This window comes from Anguilla rostrata, chromosome 2 (genome assembly GCF_018555375.3).
Source record: "Anguilla rostrata isolate EN2019 chromosome 2, ASM1855537v3, whole genome shotgun sequence".
Taxonomy (NCBI): domain Eukaryota; kingdom Metazoa; phylum Chordata; class Actinopteri; order Anguilliformes; family Anguillidae; genus Anguilla; species Anguilla rostrata.
Genome location: NC_057934.1, coordinates 48151587 through 48169874, shown reverse-complemented (window position 1 = coordinate 48169874; position 18288 = coordinate 48151587). Strand labels below are relative to the sequence as shown.

Here is an 18288-nt window from a genome sequence, read left to right as displayed (position 1 = left end):
AGGAAGGGTTATCCTGTGTCATAACAGTATTTAGTGTCATGCTATTATGCACCACATCTAGAGAAGGGTATAGTAGGGAAAAGATTGGGACTGTAAAAGGTATGACGGAAACGCTGCCGTCACATTTCACCTTAGCTGCCTTGCTTGCAAATGAAAATGTATGCAGCTTCTAATTAGAACAGACTGTATAATTACGTTGTTGTGTAACATCCAGAGGCTTAATAAATAAAATGCAGATTCAGATCCTTTTTTAGCAGTCATACATTTAATTTTATTTCTTTCCTATGCAAATGAACATCACGGTCTGTGAGTGCTTCTTAATTTAGAAGAAATGCCCTGATTAAAGGATTCCTTCTGCAGCTGTGGTATTGTGATAAGGGGTTTATGCCTAGACCCTGCATGTGGTTGCTGGAAAAGGCCTCTCATTTTCACATTAATTTGTCTAACCTCATTTCTGTCATATAAAAAGTAAAGGATGGCAAAAGTATTTTCCTTTAGTGAATACACATACACATACACATTGTATGTTTAGAAGACGTTGCATGACAAGACACAAATGATTCTTACCTGTAAAGCATTCATTGTTTTAAAACTAATATTGCCAAAAAAATAAAAAAACATTTTTAACTGTCAACTAAAACCTGCCAATGCACTTTTTAGACAACATGGGTCTTAGCTGACGTAGCTGTTGCATAGTACAAAGCAACTGAATAGAAAAAACCGACAAAGTATAAGAAAAAATGGCACATTCATGGAACACACTGGAACCCAGAGTCCTGTACTGCTGTGGATTCCTCAAAAATACATTTATCCAGATAATAATGTAACCAAGTAACATTCAGTGCAATTCACACAACCCCTAAAAATAGCCTTCTTATCAATCATGCAAATAAAAAATCTTTTGTTTGTTGCAAGCAATATTCAAGCCATCCCCAAGCACCAAAAATCCAGGCCACTTAAGTTACAGCTAAACGTTCCTTGCTCCAAATAGAGGAGATAGTGAAAGTACCAGTGTTATGAGAAACTTGTTTTGCAAACAAGCCCTTGGGTGGTGCTTATAGAGTAGAGGGATTATACTAAAGGATGGATTGGTGGAGCCCTATTCCAAGGGTCTAAGATATAAACAACTTATGAAAAACCAGGGAGCAAGAAGATTTCCTTAATATCTGGAAGGTACTCAGACATCATTAAAAATGTCCCTCTATATGCTAGACCATGATGGGTAATGGAAATGATTACTATTACTTTAAAAGAAAAATATACTTGTCAACAGAAATAGATTTGTGGACTACTAGGCAGTTAAAGTTGTACGTTCATTTCTGAAATTAATTCATTTGATTATTTGCTGATCCCTTGATCAGACAGGTTTGGGGGTTTAAATTAGATACTATTTTATTTCAGTAGCTTTTACACTTCATAAAAAACAAGTTGATAAAATATTGCTGATTTGTTATCAATCCAAACAGTCTGCTGCCTCCGTTGATTTCTTTTTATCATTATTTTTTTATTGAATTGAAGAGAAGCAAGAGTCGATAATTCAGGAGTTCAGCATCATGACCAGAGCGGTTCCCAGACTTTTGGGGGCCCTAGGCAAAAAATAATTTGGGTGCCTCTCCAAAACATTGGCACCTTCTGATTCTTCTGCTTGGAAACCAATGCTGCTGTTGCTGCAGCTGTCTCTGCAAGTATGCAGGCTGGTGGGCAAGACACCCTGTCTTCACCTTTAAGAGACAAAGAAAAGGTACTTGTTGCATTTTTATGAGAAGTTAATAATAATAATAATAATAATAATAATAATAATAATAATAATAATAGTTGTTGTTGCATATTTTGTAGGATGGTTAAATCATATTTTGAATACTCTATCAATGCAAGAAATAATTTATGTAAGCATAATGACAGCTATGTATTATGACAAACAGTATAAAACCCATAGGGCCAATAACAGTGATGCAATTTGATCTATATCATTTTTAATATAAGTTTTCCGTGTACTGTCTTGACTAAATTAAGTACTACCTCTGTTAACTGGCTGCTTAATTTGATGGGAACAATTGTTGGCAACATAAACCTGCTTAATGAATAAACACAGCTGTCTGTATACTAGCTAGCAGGCTGAATTGGTCTGAAGATCAACCCATGTGCTTCCTTGAATTAATTACTAGGTACACTGTAAAGCTGAAAAGCTTGAAGGAAAATCAAATGTTGTGTATAGTTGAAAGCTCATTGTCTGTACATTAATTTCAAAGCCATTTTGCGTGCCATCTTTGCCTGAATCATTAATGTGTTTGGTTGGTTAATATACAACGTCAAGTTAGCATCTCATCAACATCTAGGATATCACATGCATGATTTTGTAATACCATTAGCTAATAGCTACAGTATTATCTATTGTGTGTACATGCATGCTTACCATTGCTGATAGGCACGGTTATGCCTATGATACTGCATCTACCTAAAAATAGTAAAAATGTGTTAGGCATGTCACAAATGAGTTTAAATCACTTTTCAAGCTCAACCACGACTGCAAAAGAGAACCGAATTCTCATTTTGCATATGAAGTTAAAGGGATGTTTCACTTTCTGAAATATTTTCATTGTTTGAAAATTTTGCATTTATTTTGAAAATGATATTTATGTTCAGACCATGATTTACATTTGTTAAACATAGTTGGTTTGCAAACAATACTGTGTGTTTGCAAATATAGTTTTATAATATTGTGAACTGTATATATTGGGATTAATTTAGCTCCATATCACAGTATCATAGTGAGGCAATTAAACAGAGTTGCACATCTGTGTAGAATTTTATTATTCAAATACATTTCCACATAAAACAAGACAATACATTTGAAAATATACTAGCTAATCAATTGAGTACCCCATGGTACCAGCAGTGAGTGGTGAGGACCCCAACGTCAAAGCATATAATGTGCAAACCCATGAATAAGAATTCATCTAACATGTTGGTGAAAAATGGAATTGGATATGAACATGTTAGTCACAAAAGAGGTAGTTTTTGTCAGACACTGAACCAAAGGAAGAATAATGCGCATTATACACTGTGCATCAGACCTCTAAGCATGGTGCGACATTTGCATTCTCTAGTCTGGTTTCATCACCAATCCCAAGTACCCCTTTATGGGAGTCTTCCCAGATGGTGTTCCTGCTGTGGTAAAGGCACACTTAACATAAAATGTCCTTTAAGCACAGGGATGTGACAGCCCAGCAGGCAGCCAATGCATTTTGTCTGGACTCCTCTCTCCATCTGAAACAGTCACAGATACTAGACACAGGTGCGCTTCCAGATGCCAGTCCTGGAGTCTGACAACTGTGTCTTTGTAGTTTATTCAAAGACAAACCCACTGAGCCCCACCATTGTTCCATTAAAGCAGGGTTCTTCCAGGCATTATTGTAAGATACAAAAGCTGTAAAGAGGCGTGCTTTCTGCCCACTTTCTACCTAAATGGGCAGAAACATTGATGTCTTATTGATGCTTGTTAAGTATTTTCTTTAGTTATGAATGTATAATTGAGCAAATGCATGTAAGAAAACAACAGGAATATGCAGTAGCATCTTTTAATTTGCGAAATAATTATTGCTACCCCCATGTGTACCAATTTGTATTTTATTTCATGCCAGGAGAACAAGGAAGCAAACAATTCATGATGTTTTTATGAAGACCATATCTTTAATTCATTATAAACACATTCATAATGAGTAGGATCACCATTTTTATGTGTACATGACCCACAGGAATTTTTTGTAAATTTAATTTTTCCATTTAAAAGCAAAGGAATCACTGTGACTGAAGTTTACAAAAATGAAACCAATTAAATTATAGTCTGTACTGAACAAATGTCTTGAATTTGTTTTGAAATGAGTTCAAGTTCATTTGAAAATGCATCATGGTGAAAGCCATTTCAAGACCACCTTGCATACAAGTTCCCTTAATCTAAGATGCAATATGTCATATTATTTCACATTTTAAGCACCTGGAGAAGGAAATGAGCAATATCTCTGAGATGTGACACCTTTACTTTAGAGGTAATTGTTATTTATTGCCATCCTCTACCTCCAAAGTCAATTGAAGGATTTGTTGTTCTTTCCCAACATGAAACACCTGTCCATTAAGAAGTTGCTTCATCCACTAATTGTACATTCTTGGCTGAAAATGAACAAAAGAGGCTGACTGCAACAGTACATGAGTGGCAAAAGTCTGATGTGGGGCATGTCTACTGCAAGGGAATTAAATGTACTCTTTTATGACGCCTGCTTTATTTCTAATTGTTATAATTTAAGGAAAAGAAACAGACCCTTGATATTAAAAACTCGAAAAACATCTCATTTGTATGGATGCTACATAATCCCTACTTAAAGTACTGACATGTTTGTATGCATTAAATTCAGAGTCTAAAAAGCTGTTTGTAGCTTGTATTATCTAGCTAAAACCTTTGCACACCACAGGTGTAGACACAATTCTATACTGTGACCAAATCCAGGGCAAGCTATGAAAGTGCAGTGCTAGTAATGTAATACACAGAAGCAAGCAGCTGGTGACACAGTCCACATACAGTGGAGTATCCCATTAGTTTAGATGGCACTAGCCCTTTGTAAGGAACAATGTGCTGTGTAGTTCCTTACAAAGAACTAATTTAATTATGTTCAGTGCAACTCTGCATGGGTCACCCATTTCAGAGTTAAGCGATTGTGTTGCTCAAGTGAGGATGTGCATAAGTAATTTGTAGCTGGGAGGGTGCAAAAGAAAATTAGTAAGGCCATTGACTCCACTGCAAATCCATTTAACCTTAATGGTTTTCAGTAATCTAACTGCTCCCAGAAACGGACATCCTGGAAACTCACCATATTGCAACAAGACACTATTCTTTCAAGTCTGAAATCCCTGATATCCCTTCATATGTTTGCTCTTTAATTCTTCTTGTGACTGGCATTTCATTGCTCAGATAATCAATATTTCCCTGAAATATTAAGGTTAATCATTACAAGTAAAATGTATATGCGTGTGTGTGTGTGTGAGAGAGAGAGAGAGAGAGCGTGTGTATGTGTGTGTGTGCATGCAATTTTTAAACAAAGTACTGTATATATCTGAACAGCACCAACGCAGATTTGTTCCTTGTAAATGAGAAAACATTCTTTCCTCATTATAACAATGTGCATGTTCACACAGTCACAAAGACAAAAGGTAAAGGCAAAGGGTTAGCAAAATGGATCAGGAACAGTCCAGCGTATTTCCAAATGATGCAGAAGAAAAATAATGGGGCTGAGTAGTATAAGGGTGACCCAGTTCCCATAAGGCTGTAAGATTGATCACCTACACAAACAGGATACTACGGAAAAGAGGTCTATTGACCACAGCAATAACTCATACGCTGCTAAAGCATGCTGGCTGTGAGTCTGTTATTCAGTGATAGTGCCTCTATTATGGGATGTATATTACAAAAGTCAGCAATATGAAATGTACTTTCACTGTCAAGCAGCCACAAAGCATCCATCTATCCATTAAGGGTCTGGAAGCCATTCTACCTTGCTGAGTAAATGGGGGAAAACACAGTTGAATAAAACCTTTTTGGAAAAAGTGCCACAATCTTCAGGTTAAAAACCATGTGTAGGCCGCTGGGTGGCTCATTCTTTTTAAGCATTGTTCTAGTGTGTGGTTGGGCCCACGTGTCTGGTAAACTCGGATTTGGATCATGCCAGTACATATGGCCATAGTCAATAGACTCACAGGACTGTGGGTTTTCTTTTGGTAGTTGTGTATTTTTTATGAACAATTGGGGATAAAATGGCCCTGAAATCATTTTTAGAAATTTTTACCAGCTGATCATAGTTGCAGTTTCACTGTAGGCAGGGGAACTGGTCTTTTTCTAGCTGCATTGAGTTAATCCAGTAGTTGTGGTGCAATTTTACAAGACACCACAAGATATTTGTCTACTGCCTACTTCATGGTCTTCTACTGTTAACATTACTGCCCATCAGTTGGACCCTTCTGAGTGTGTATTGAACACTGCACCAGGAAATATTTTAGACAGTGATGTGTGGTCATAGGAGCCAGGGGTTGCCATTGCTCCTTCATGAATCACCATCTCCCTATTTTATTTAGCTGCTTATTTATTAGTTTCACCCCAAAATAATACTTTTTTTTTTAAAGATTTTTAATTTTTTTCATTTGAATTTGATTTTTAAGAAGTTCTTTTAGGATATGCATCTATGACTTAACTCGACAAAATTAATGTTTTTAAAATGTAGTGCTAGCCTGTCTGGCTTTGGCACAATGTGGCAGAATTGATAATCAACAATCTAATGTTCATTACACTACAAGCATTTAGCAGACGCTCTTATCCAGAGCGACTTACACAACTTTTACATAGCATTTACATTACATGCACTTATACAGCTGGATATATACTGAAGCAATGCAGGTTAAGTACCTTGCTCAAGGGCACAATGGCAGTGTCCTACCCATGAATCGAACCAAGACCAGTTCCTTACCCATTATACTACACTGCCACGCTAATGTAGTATTAAGTGCAGCTTGTGTTTCTGGTTCTTTTATTTCACTTTCATCTTTGCAAAGTTATAGAAAGTATACAGTGTTAAAAGTCATAATACAGCATTTAAAAAAAAACTTTTCTGTTGTGAGCTAGCCTATCTAGCTGTATTTATGTTATAAATTAGGACAAGCTAGCTATAAAAACCATCATCATCTCTGTCAGGCAGTGGTTTGTCATGAGGAGATGGACTATGTTGCACATAGTAAACATTGTTATGATTAGATACAATATTTACAGCTGTTGCAAGATCTGATTAGGAGAGTGACTACTATTACCATACATACCAAGGGTTCGGCTTCTGGTTCTTAACCTCAGTACTGGATATAATGTTGCCCCCTGATATATCTATGATATTTTGCTTTTAAAGTTGGCTTCCCCACTGGGCTCCATTCATTTTTGACAGCAAAATAAAAATGTGTCCAGGCGGGTCTGTTGTTTCATAGGGTGTGTTTATGACAGAAGGTTATGAGAGCATATATAGCTAATATGCCATTGAGATGAAAAATGTGTGAATAAACTGAAATTAAGCAACATTTGGACATGGTCATGATTCTGTAATTTATTTATTTATAATCACTGCATTATTAAAGACCGGTTATTTATATCCATGTTTTAATTTAAATGATATAATTCCCCAGTTTTAAATACGTCACATAAGCTCTACATTGAAGACAGGTTGGTTCAATGTCCAGATATAGCTATATTAAAACAATTATGATTAAGCTGAAGATGGTGGAATATTTCAGTGCTCCTTGATAATGCAGGTTAAAATTAGGCCGAAAAAAAGAACAAATTAGCCCAATTGCTTTCCTTATGTTGTTTGCTGTCATGATTACAGTGTGGCCAGGGGTGTGAATGAATGCATGAATGATTGAATTTGTCCTGCCAACATCCCATACAGAGACTTAATTGTCTAGGTTAGTGAAGTTTGCAGAATAATTTTTTTTTTTTAAATGCTTTCCAAAAAACTATACCTTTAATGGTAACGTATTACTTTTTTAAACCAGGGGCTTTTATACCATACTTAATTCCCTTTGAGTCTGGTACATCAAGTACATGGGCCCAGAGTAAAAGTGTATGTAGCACCTTATTATTTCATTGAATATAATGTATATGTTGCATTCTATTTTTTTATTTAGTAATAAGGCAATAAAATTAAAAATAACAAATCTACTCTGTGTTTTTCATTCTTCATTCATATGCAACAAATTAAGAATGTAGGAATAGAGAACTAATTCTGCAAGTGCCTAAGTAGTGCTTCCAAGGTCAGGCTGAACACAAGCTTGTCATTTAGAAAGCAAAGGATCCAGTAAGTCCATGGTGTTTTCTCACTTACCTCACACACTCTCTCATCTGGAATTGTTGTTACATGAGCTGATTTGCTATTGAATACGAGTAGATTTTTGGCCATTAGGCTTGAGTCCCACAGAGGGGTTTCCCTGTCAATATGCACCAATCAAATCACATGCATTAATTGAAGAATAACACCAGAAATTCATCTGAGATGGCAGGTATATTACCGGAATTGCTTGCCTATTCATTTGTTATACTTCCAGGTAAAAAAAAAAAAATTGATAACCTTGATAATTCACCGTTTAACACATTAAACTGTTTACAAAATATATTATAACATAACACAATATGATCTAAAAGCTCATTGACATATATAATAACATATGTGTTTACATTCATATGTATGGATACTTGTCTGTGTGCAGCTGCTTCCTCCATGTAGCCAATCAGAGAAAAGGTATAGAGGGTTTGGGTGATGGCAATTCATTCAAATGAAGGATCCTGTATGTGTGACCAAGCATTCAGTTTCTTCATTGCTAGTGGGCAGAACATCCTATAGTGGTACACTTGCAAAGACCTGCAGTCCCCAAAAATACAGTTGGACATTCTAAACTGGGGTTAAAAATACATTTGAAATAATTAAATATAGTGTAAACCTGAGTAAAAAAATTTTTTTTTAAACAAACAAAAAAAACAAAACAAAACACTTTTTTCGTCACCCACAATCAGAAAGAGATCTTTGCCATGCATTCGTTTTCCTTAGTTTACACAATAGAACCAGTCTGTCATAAAAATGGCACGGCAAAGGATTTTGAATGGAATTGCTTCACACGAGTTTCAATCTTTGCAGGATAGGATAAAAGTAACACCTGACAGTGAGATTAAAAACTATTTGTTATTTCAAGACAATGTACTCAGTCAAAGAGAAAGATACTAAGTACATGATTACACTTCAAAGTGGCTTAGTTTCTTTTGTTGTACTATTGAAAGACCTGACCTATTATATCTGTAAATGTGCATATATTTGCTTGGAGGGAACTAAACACATTTTAGGGGATTTCTGAGTTTGAACAATTGTTACTTCTCAGTAGGCCCACAGTTTATTTTTTAGTCTGGGTCTCAGAGGCTAAATGAGTATTGAATTCCCACGAGAATCTCAGGGAAATAAATGGAGGTAAGATGATTATTTATTTAATGATAATGGAAATAAAAGTGCAAGTGAACAGCAACAAAAAGTAGCATAAAACCCCCCTGAAGGACTAAAAACACCACACCAATTCAGTGCAAGAACAGAACTGGTAAACTGAAATGAAAACAGGCAGTGAAAACAGGACTGCACCCAACACCAGGTTGCGATAATTTAACATCAATATGTAAAATGTAAATGCAATCACATGTTATATATTGACATTCCAGATGCCATTACTTTTACATGAAACTGCCAAGACACCTTAAAAAAACTAAATATATAAAAAAATAAAGATACTCAGATTATGACGTATTCAACAGCATCCAAAGCAATGGCTGTAATAGCTTTCCAAATCCCCAGAAATATGTTTTTTATTTTTTCAATTTTTCCTCTAAATTACAGAGTAGTCCCTCGAACCCATTAATGTACACTTCTAAATATATCAGACTGGTACTCCACTGGTATGACTGGAAGTTAGGGCTCAGAATACATCTTGCACTAAAGCAGGAGCATGTGGATATTTAATTATCCACTCATTCCATTAGAGAAGAGATCCAGCAGTCCCAAGCCTAGACCAACTGGAATATTAGTAGGGGGACCAGAGAGCTTATTTTAAAAAGAAAATCTGGGGCCATGGTGCTTATTTATAAATGCCAATGCATTATACTGTATTAAATGTAGCCTGTATAATGATGGAATACCTGTGTTGGTACTTGGCTGTTGTTGATCTGATTAGGGTTATTTGGGGTGACTTTCCTGTGATATTATATGAATACTGACTGCAATCAATAATGTTAAACTGCAGTTTAAATAGATTAAAACAACATCTAAGCAGTAAAACTATGTGATGACTGCTGGATCACTATTAGGATACAACATTCTCACTGTCAATGAAATGAGATTAAACACATTCAACATAAAGATTGGAAAGACCATTTCTTTTGCTTTTAGTATATACATTAAAATCTATCACCTAGTGTTCTGGGTCCTGGTTTCTATATGACCTAAATGTGAGTACAGGTAATCAGTGTTGGAGAGTAGTTTAACTACATGTAGTTTGATTACATGTAGTTTAACTACGTAGTTTAATAACATTTTACAGTTTGCTGGTACTTCCTAACGAACCTTGCAAACTCCAACCAACTCTCGTAACTCTCGAGTGCTGAGGAATTGCAAAGGTACAGTGTGATTTTTTGCATCATCAGAACACACTGTCACATGGCATGTCTCTCTGCCATTATTTTGATGCCCTATACAGGTTTGCAAGGTCAAAATCAGTTTCCCACATGAATTAAGTTTAGATCATTTCATTTTTTAAAGGGTAGAAATGTGATATACACTCAAAGATGTAAAATTAAAAAAATGTTTGTCTCCATACTCTGCTCTTGCCATCACTCTGACACAAGTGAATCTTGGTGTCATTTATTCACAGGGCCTTTTTCCAGCAATCCGCAGGCTCTTTTAGGTGCATCTTAGCAAACTGTAATCTGGCCATCCTGTTTTTGGAGCTAAATAGCAGAGCTAGTTTCACTACAGAGTCAAAACAATTATGTCTTTGTCCCAAAAATTATGGTGCTCAATGTGTGTGTGTGTGTGTGTGTGTGTGTATATGTATATCTGTAAATGTATTGTTACAATAAAGGGAAGACAATAAGACATTCTGTATGCTGACAGTGACCATGTTTTTTGAAACTTGTGAACTTCTTAATTTTCTCATTGTGCAATGGTCCTGTTGGGTTAAATTAAATGTATCTCATAGATTTTTTTTTTCAACAAATGTACAGGCTTCTGTCATTCTTTGTCAAAAGAGGTGAATGTTTTTGTGAGTTTCTGTTTGGGCAATATCTTGCATTATTCTTCATTCTGTAAAAAATAAATCAATAAATTGTTTGATTTGCTAGCTATGCATATTTTGCTTTGGGTTCCCATCCCTTGTCAATACCTAACATGTCTGCAGTTAAAGTGTGTATTGAATAGTTGCCTAGTCCCTCTTATAGGGTCTTTACCCATACAAAAATGTGCCTCATGCCTCACCATAAATAAGAAAAACACATCAGTTGGGAAATTAACAGCTGAGAAGAAATTACATGCCCTTCTTACTTGGTAGGCATAAAAAAGCATAGAAAAGAGTGCTGTACATTCCCTGGAGCCCATCCTCATAATACGCATGTACACGTTACAGCAACACACTGAACTAAAATCCACTGCAGCTTATTAAAAATTAAATCAAAGCTTATTAAAAATAAATTTGAGCATTATTGTGTTTTGGATGAATTATTGTTCCCAAATGAATGACTCTTGGTACCTCAGTGAAATGAGTATGGAATCATGAATCCAGGTGATTTATTGTTATAGTAAGCAGGTCAAGTTTAGCCATGGCTAGTTGGTCAAATGACAATAATGTATGAGTTTTTAAATTTACCTTTAAAAAGCACAATGCTCTAATTTTTAAAATCCATTTCTGTTATAATTAGAACTCATCCACTTGAGAAATATGTAGGTACCATGGGCTACAAAATACAATGAACTACAAAGCCCATATGTCTACCTCACAGTGGCTCACTTAACCACGCCCCCTTCCGCACCTCTCCTGTAACAGTATTGCCTCACTGTAAATTCAAAACGGGCAGCCTTCAATAAAAACAGAGGTTGCTGGCGTTTTGCTCACTTTTCTCTCCTCTCTTTTCCTTTTCCCATTCCACTCTCACTTCCATTGTCCTCTCCCTGGACTCGCCATCCATCTCCCGCCTCCCTCCCGCGTGAGTCCACACGTCAGGACCAGTTCGCAAGGCCTGCAACGGAGCCAGGCCTGAATATCCTCGGCGGTTGCTGGTGGAACGAGGCGCTACAAAGCCCTATTTTTAGAGGTGGCCGAAGAACCAGGAGAGCCACGCACAACCGACGCATCCTGCAGAGCGAGTCCCAAGAAGCAAGCGGCTAGGGAGGATCCGGTTGCGTGTTTTGGAACAGAAAGGGCGACCAGCTTCCCCTTTCCACCACAACGTCCACAACCAACCCAAAGCAAAGGACGCTCAAGTAAGGCTGTAACTGGGCTTAGTATAATTAGCAACGGACCAAATGTAGCCACTTTTGTGCTTGGATGTATGTAGCTGTGACGGTTATTGTGTTTAATGATTAACATAAGCATACTGTTTGTTCGGTTGGCTCTAATAAGCCATCCACCGCTCTGCATTAGTTTTAATATATGTCACCCACAGAACATATCTTGCATGTGATCTATTCTAATTACTAACGGTCATAACACGGCATGTTGATCTCTATAAACCTACACCGATATCCATATATCCGTTATAACTTACCTGTTTGGTATGCTTTGTGCGCCATTGCTTCTCACTAGCTTTGTCTAGATTCAAAAACCCCTCCATTCGTACATCTTGTTTCTTTGTTCTCTGTGAACACGTGTCCGCTGTACACAACCCCCACCTAGGAGAACATCCAACATTCCTCACTCACATACTCACACTCAACACCTACATACACATGCACTTACATAGTTTGTTATACATAGCCTGCTTGTAGAGAATTGTGCTTTGCCTCGGTACTTTGTGTTTAATAAACTTTATTATATTTACACAGTTGTCTGTATTTATATTACCTTGTGTTGAATTGAGTCAGCCGCTGCTAATCCAAAGAACTTAATGAATACCTTCACCCCTTAGCTAAATCATTTATATTAATTTAGTATTAGCTGAATTAGGCTATATTATGATTTAGTTAATATTGACTATAATGTGTAATTTTAATAATAATTAATTTAATTATTAATTTGAATTGCTAATTTATAGTTTGTATAATTATTATGAGACTGATTCTTACATGCTGGCACCACCTGTGAGGATATTGATGTATATCTTCTACAGTTTGGTGCCCCACTATGAGAAGTAGCGGCATGTCCCCTACAAATAATTATAATTTCACGTTACAAAACATTTTAGTATTTAATATATTAGATGCCTTTCAAATAAGTGACACATTTAGCAATTACAAATATATTTTACTAATTATGAATTACTAATATAATATAAGATCAAAATCAAATAATCAAATCTATACCCTGAGCCAGACAGAGGAGGATAGGCTACTCCTAGTGAGTCTGGTTCATCTGATCCTCCCAAGATCTCTTCCAATATGCCATCCAATGAGTTCTTCCTTGTCACGGTCACATTTAGATTGGTTGGTGGGAGTTTAGGCTGGGGGGTACTGTGACATGTATTGTGAAAACTGTAAATTCTGCTATATAAATGAAATCCGATGAAAACCACAGTTGCAAATTGATTTCAATTAGGACCAAAAACTCATTTTTTCTTTTTTTTTGGAAATCAACATAGTTTAGCACAAACATATCACGAGTTTATTCCCAGACACTTTAGAAGTTAGATGATTAGGAAGTTGTGATTATCAAGCCCAAAAATCCCTAAGAGTCACCATGGAATCATGTTGTGCAGTACAGAAATAGGGGCAGACGTGCTAGCCCCCCTTTTCGCCAAACAATGTTAAATGTTAAGTGTTCATGTAATTGTGCATGTTGTACATATACAAACCAACTAATTAGTATACCTCTTGGAATAACTGATGGTATCATCATTTAAACTGTCTTGGAAAATTAAATCAATAGCAATGTATCACACCTTCCCAGATTCAAAAGGCTTCTCTTTAACAGAAGCACCTTTGAAGGAGTCAGCTGCTTCCAAGCCAAATGTTCTTTGCTAAATGTAAGGCACCTCTCCAAAATTAAAGTGCACGGTAAGACTCATTCGCACTTGCCTTCCAGTGATTGGACAAAAGAACATACCAATTTTGTTGTGCAATTTTCTGCTGCCCTTTTCTACATTTATTATGTTCCAACAAAGTGCTTAGATAAGCATGTTAGATGGCCCTTGCCATTGCCTTCCATGTGTGTTAAGACTTTACTTGTCTGAACAAATAAACAGCATTTTGAATTCAAATTCAAATTCAGTAAAGCCCAACAATGCATCCAATTTGAATACCCTTAAACTGAAAACAAATAAACTTTTTTAATGTTCTTCCACAGCCCCATGCTTCAGAGTGCTGGGCTCTCAATCCTTGGAAAAAAAAATCTGACAACAGAGCCACAAAACTCATTTTTCATTTTGTCTGCAAGGAATTGGCAACATCTGCCTTAAAGATGCTTATCAAGCATCATTAGTCCTAAAACTTGTCTGTCAGTGTTGTTTTTTTGTGTGTGTGTCGGGTCTCCTTGATTGTGTACGGTGCAGTGCTTGCATTGTCTGTGACAAGTGCTAACAGAAACAATGATTTTTACAGCATGGTTGCAATTCTGTAAACAAATATTCAACAGACAAAATTAATCACTATTCCCATTAGGTTGTTAAAAACATTTTAACATGTTTTACGATAAGATTCGATAGAAGGATCGAAACTCCTTTGTCTTAGTGTCTGTTGACAAAACAGCATTAATTGTCACATTTTACTGAGGAGAAAATAAAACCTCAATATCTGACACATTAGGCATCCCCTGGGTATCAGCAGGTGGTAATCTTCCACACCTGCTAATTTGTAGTGTTTAGCAGGTTTAATACTAATGAATACCACCCCCACTTCCATCTTACTGTGTGGCAAATGTATCTGTGCAGATGGTTATTTATGGGATGAGTATCCAAAGCCATTGATGTTGTGTATGTCTGTTGTTGTCAATAACATCAATCATTATTCATTGGGATAAACTATGTATTAACCCCAGTTTTATTCCCATTCATTTTGGCTAAATGAACAATAAAGTTTATGTTTCATAAATAAAGCATAATATTTTTTGTTTACAGCTGAAAACGAAAAGGGATCATTTACAAAGCACATGTCTGTCTGCATGTATGTATGTATGTATGGTTAATGCAAACTGTTGAGACAGTGACACAATTTTTGCTGTTTTTGCTCTGTATTCCAGCACAGCTGAAGCCCCGGATGTTTTTTGTCCAGCCCCGGACCTTTTGACACCAAAAAAAAAAAAAAATAAATAAATAATTTTGACACCCGAAAAAAAAGATACCGCACCAAATATCATTCCATTTAACGGAGCCCTAATGCAAACAAATCACCCCCTTCAAATCGAGCAGTAAGTAACCTAACCGACTAGTAGGTGCAGTAGGTTGCAATCAGACAATTCGGTGGCTAGCACTGGTACAGTAAAGTTCAGCCCCAGAGTTCTGAGTGACAGACTGACAGTTCCGCTTGTCTGACAAATGTACGCAGACTACGCACTACGCAGAGTTCTGTAGACGATTCCAAATATTTCTCGTTCAGTAACGCAGTGTCAGTGAACTGTCCGAAACAATGGAGAGTGCAGAGTAGCTAGCTTCAGGTTTGTGCAGGGCAGCACAGGGTTGATGATACTGGCTATACATGCAGCTAATTGTGATTAACTAAAATTAGGCTATTAGCGAGCTAAAATCAATCAATTTAGAAGTGTAACGTCAGCAAAATAATTATTTGTGATGCCAGCTCAGTAACGTTAGTATGGCTAACGTTAGCTAACAACGTTACCTATTTACTCTGTCAGTCTGTTTCTCTACTGTAAAATAACCAGTTACATAAATTATTCACTTCATTCTGCTTTGCATTATAGCCACGTACATACATATTACATTCATTCAACATATCCCTATACTAGCCAGATTAGTATAGCACTGTCACTATTATTATTTTGTAATCTACAGTAATGGTTGTGTGTGTAATAATATAATAAATGGGCCCCCAAAAAATTTGCGGGCCCCAAAAACCTTTGCGCGCGCGCCAAACTAAAACTCCCCTTGGGGCTAAGCCCCTGATGTCTTTGAATCCTAGAAACGCCCCTGCCTCATACGATTTAATTAGTGAGGAACTGATATGGATTTTTAAGGCTGATATTGATACTGATATTTCTGTATTAACACTGCCAATAGCCAATATTTTGGGCCAGTTTTCACAGTTGTATTATTATTATTATTATCAAATGCGAAAAAGAAAACTAAAAAACACAGCTGACTTTGAAGCTTCAAACAACTACTTATTTGAGCATTTAAACACCTGATTCCATTTCATAAAAATGGTTCTACAGATGACATATTGTACCAATACTGGTGTCAAATGACTGGGAAACTAAGGAGTGTAACCTAATTTAACCTTGTAGTCTCAAAAATATCAGTAAGTGCATTGGGTAGATGATAAAATACAACTGACCACGAAATGGGAGTGTGTGTGATCCTATCCATACATCAACAAACAATTTATGAGCACTGAAAATAATTTAAACATAGTCCCCAGCCACCATGTGGCACAATAAAATGTTTCTAACACTGCTTTTAGCTGAGTAAAATTAACTCAGAATAAGATATGCTATGCTATGTTCACTTGCCACATAATGCCGCCATACATGCAGCTACAACTCACACTTGACATGTACAGATAGACACCGACATATGCGGAAGCATATGCCCCCTGCCCTGGGACGATAAAGTGCTGTTTTGGCAGCAGCGCTTAAAATTTTTGTTTTTAAAAGTTACCAAAGGCAGGTGGGCTGAATGTAGGCAGGCTTTCCAACCTCTCGTGGAGCCCCCTGCCCCCTTCCCACTATAATACAGAAATAATAAAGGCAAACTGTAGTCACATTCCTTTCCCGACTTTCATAACCAAACGTGAACATGGTGCGAAAACTATTAACGTAATAGCTATTAGCCGCTACTGGCATGAGTATTAGGCTATAGACTGTTAGCTCAACAAACATACTGGCTTCATGGTTACTTGCTTTTTAAAATTTATAATAGCCACTGGGAAAAATTATGCAGAGAATGTATTGCAAACACTATTAATAGGGACAATAACGGTTGTTTACTTTCATACAATGTTAGAAATTAGCCGCTGGGGGGAAATGCATCATTGACTGTGCAGCGTTTAGGATAGGGTTATCTTCAGCAACATGAACCAATATTTAGTGATATTCAGTAAAACAAATATACTGTATGCATTTACTCATATCTATTGTTATGGGATGCTGCATTTAATGAATTTTGAAAAATATTTTTCCATTAGATCTGTAGAATAAATGGCTGATATTTTTTTCACAAAAGGTGAAAACTGGACAGGTTCAGTAATCTCAGTAGTTTCCCATGGAACACGATACTTATAATGTTCACAGCAGTTTTTTTAATTTTTTGTACACAGCATCACTTTTAATCATTTTGTGGAGCAAGGTCAATGTTGTAATAGGTGAACCCAATTAGAAAATAAATGATATATACGTCATGCCTGGCATATCACAAATTCCCATGAACTGAGAAATGCTAAGGTGTGATATGAGAGAGGCGAAACAGCATGAATAACAACAAAAAGGATGTTCTCCTGTCCTCTCAGGGGTTAAGTGACGCTATTCACTTTCACCAAGGCACTATCCCAGTTGATTCTGGACGAGGGAAAAGGGTGTCAGAGTGCACAGCAGTGAGCACTGTAGGCCCTGGGACTCAGCTGCTGGCTCAGCATGTTGTGACTCTTGCGGCTTTGCGGCGCTGCTGATTGTCTGGTGAATTGGGAAAACGTGCAAAATGCAGGATCTCTGCTTGTGGAAGCAGAGAAGAAACTGCTGAACACTGCCTGCATAGTAGAGTAAGGCTGTTTGCTCTACTCAAGTCTAATTCTGCCTATGTGTGATTTTATACAGTAAGCACAGTGGAAAAAAGGCTGTAGATTCTTTGAGATATATTTTTGGGTGAATTTTAAGAGCATTTTCTGTAGATGGAGGAGCTACAGCTCTGTATATAAAAAACATTGTGTTTCACTTTCATTTTGACAAACATCTAGTTTAATGATGGGATAGACTTCCAATAATTTGTATCATTTGTTTTTATTAAGAAGGCCATTTTGAGGGAAGTTGCGTCTAACAAAGCCACCAGACCCCCTCACTGTAGGGGTGAAGGATTCAGAAGGATGACTCATCTGACCATATCACGTTTTTCCTCATTTCTGTAGACCAGTGGCTATGGGTTTTGCACCACTAAACTCTCAAATGTGCATTCGTCTTTGTAATGAGGGGTTTATGCACTGAAACCACATCACACTATGCACAAGCATTACAGTCATCAAATGTGTACTTTCAGCCACAATTCCCTACCCTATATACCAATGTCTTTCCCACAGATCTAAATTAAGATATTCATTGTTCCTATTGAAACACTAGCTGTCTTTGTTGAGCAGTCTTTGTGACTGA

At 36.8% G+C, this 18288-nt stretch overlaps 1 long non-coding RNA gene across 2 annotated transcripts in view; it reads right to left on the bottom strand.

Moving 5' to 3' along the window:
* Nucleotides 1-265: 265 nt before the first annotated feature.
* Nucleotides 266-18288, bottom strand: part of LOC135248275 (uncharacterized) — a 132869-nt gene continuing 114846 nt past the window's right edge. For both annotated transcript variants that reach the window (XR_010328395.1, XR_010328394.1), the window contains 2 exons: nt 2414-2455; nt 266-1721 (listed from right to left, as the gene is read on the bottom strand). This is a non-coding gene — a long non-coding RNA (uncharacterized LOC135248275). The remainder of the gene's footprint in view (nt 1722-2413; nt 2456-18288) is intronic.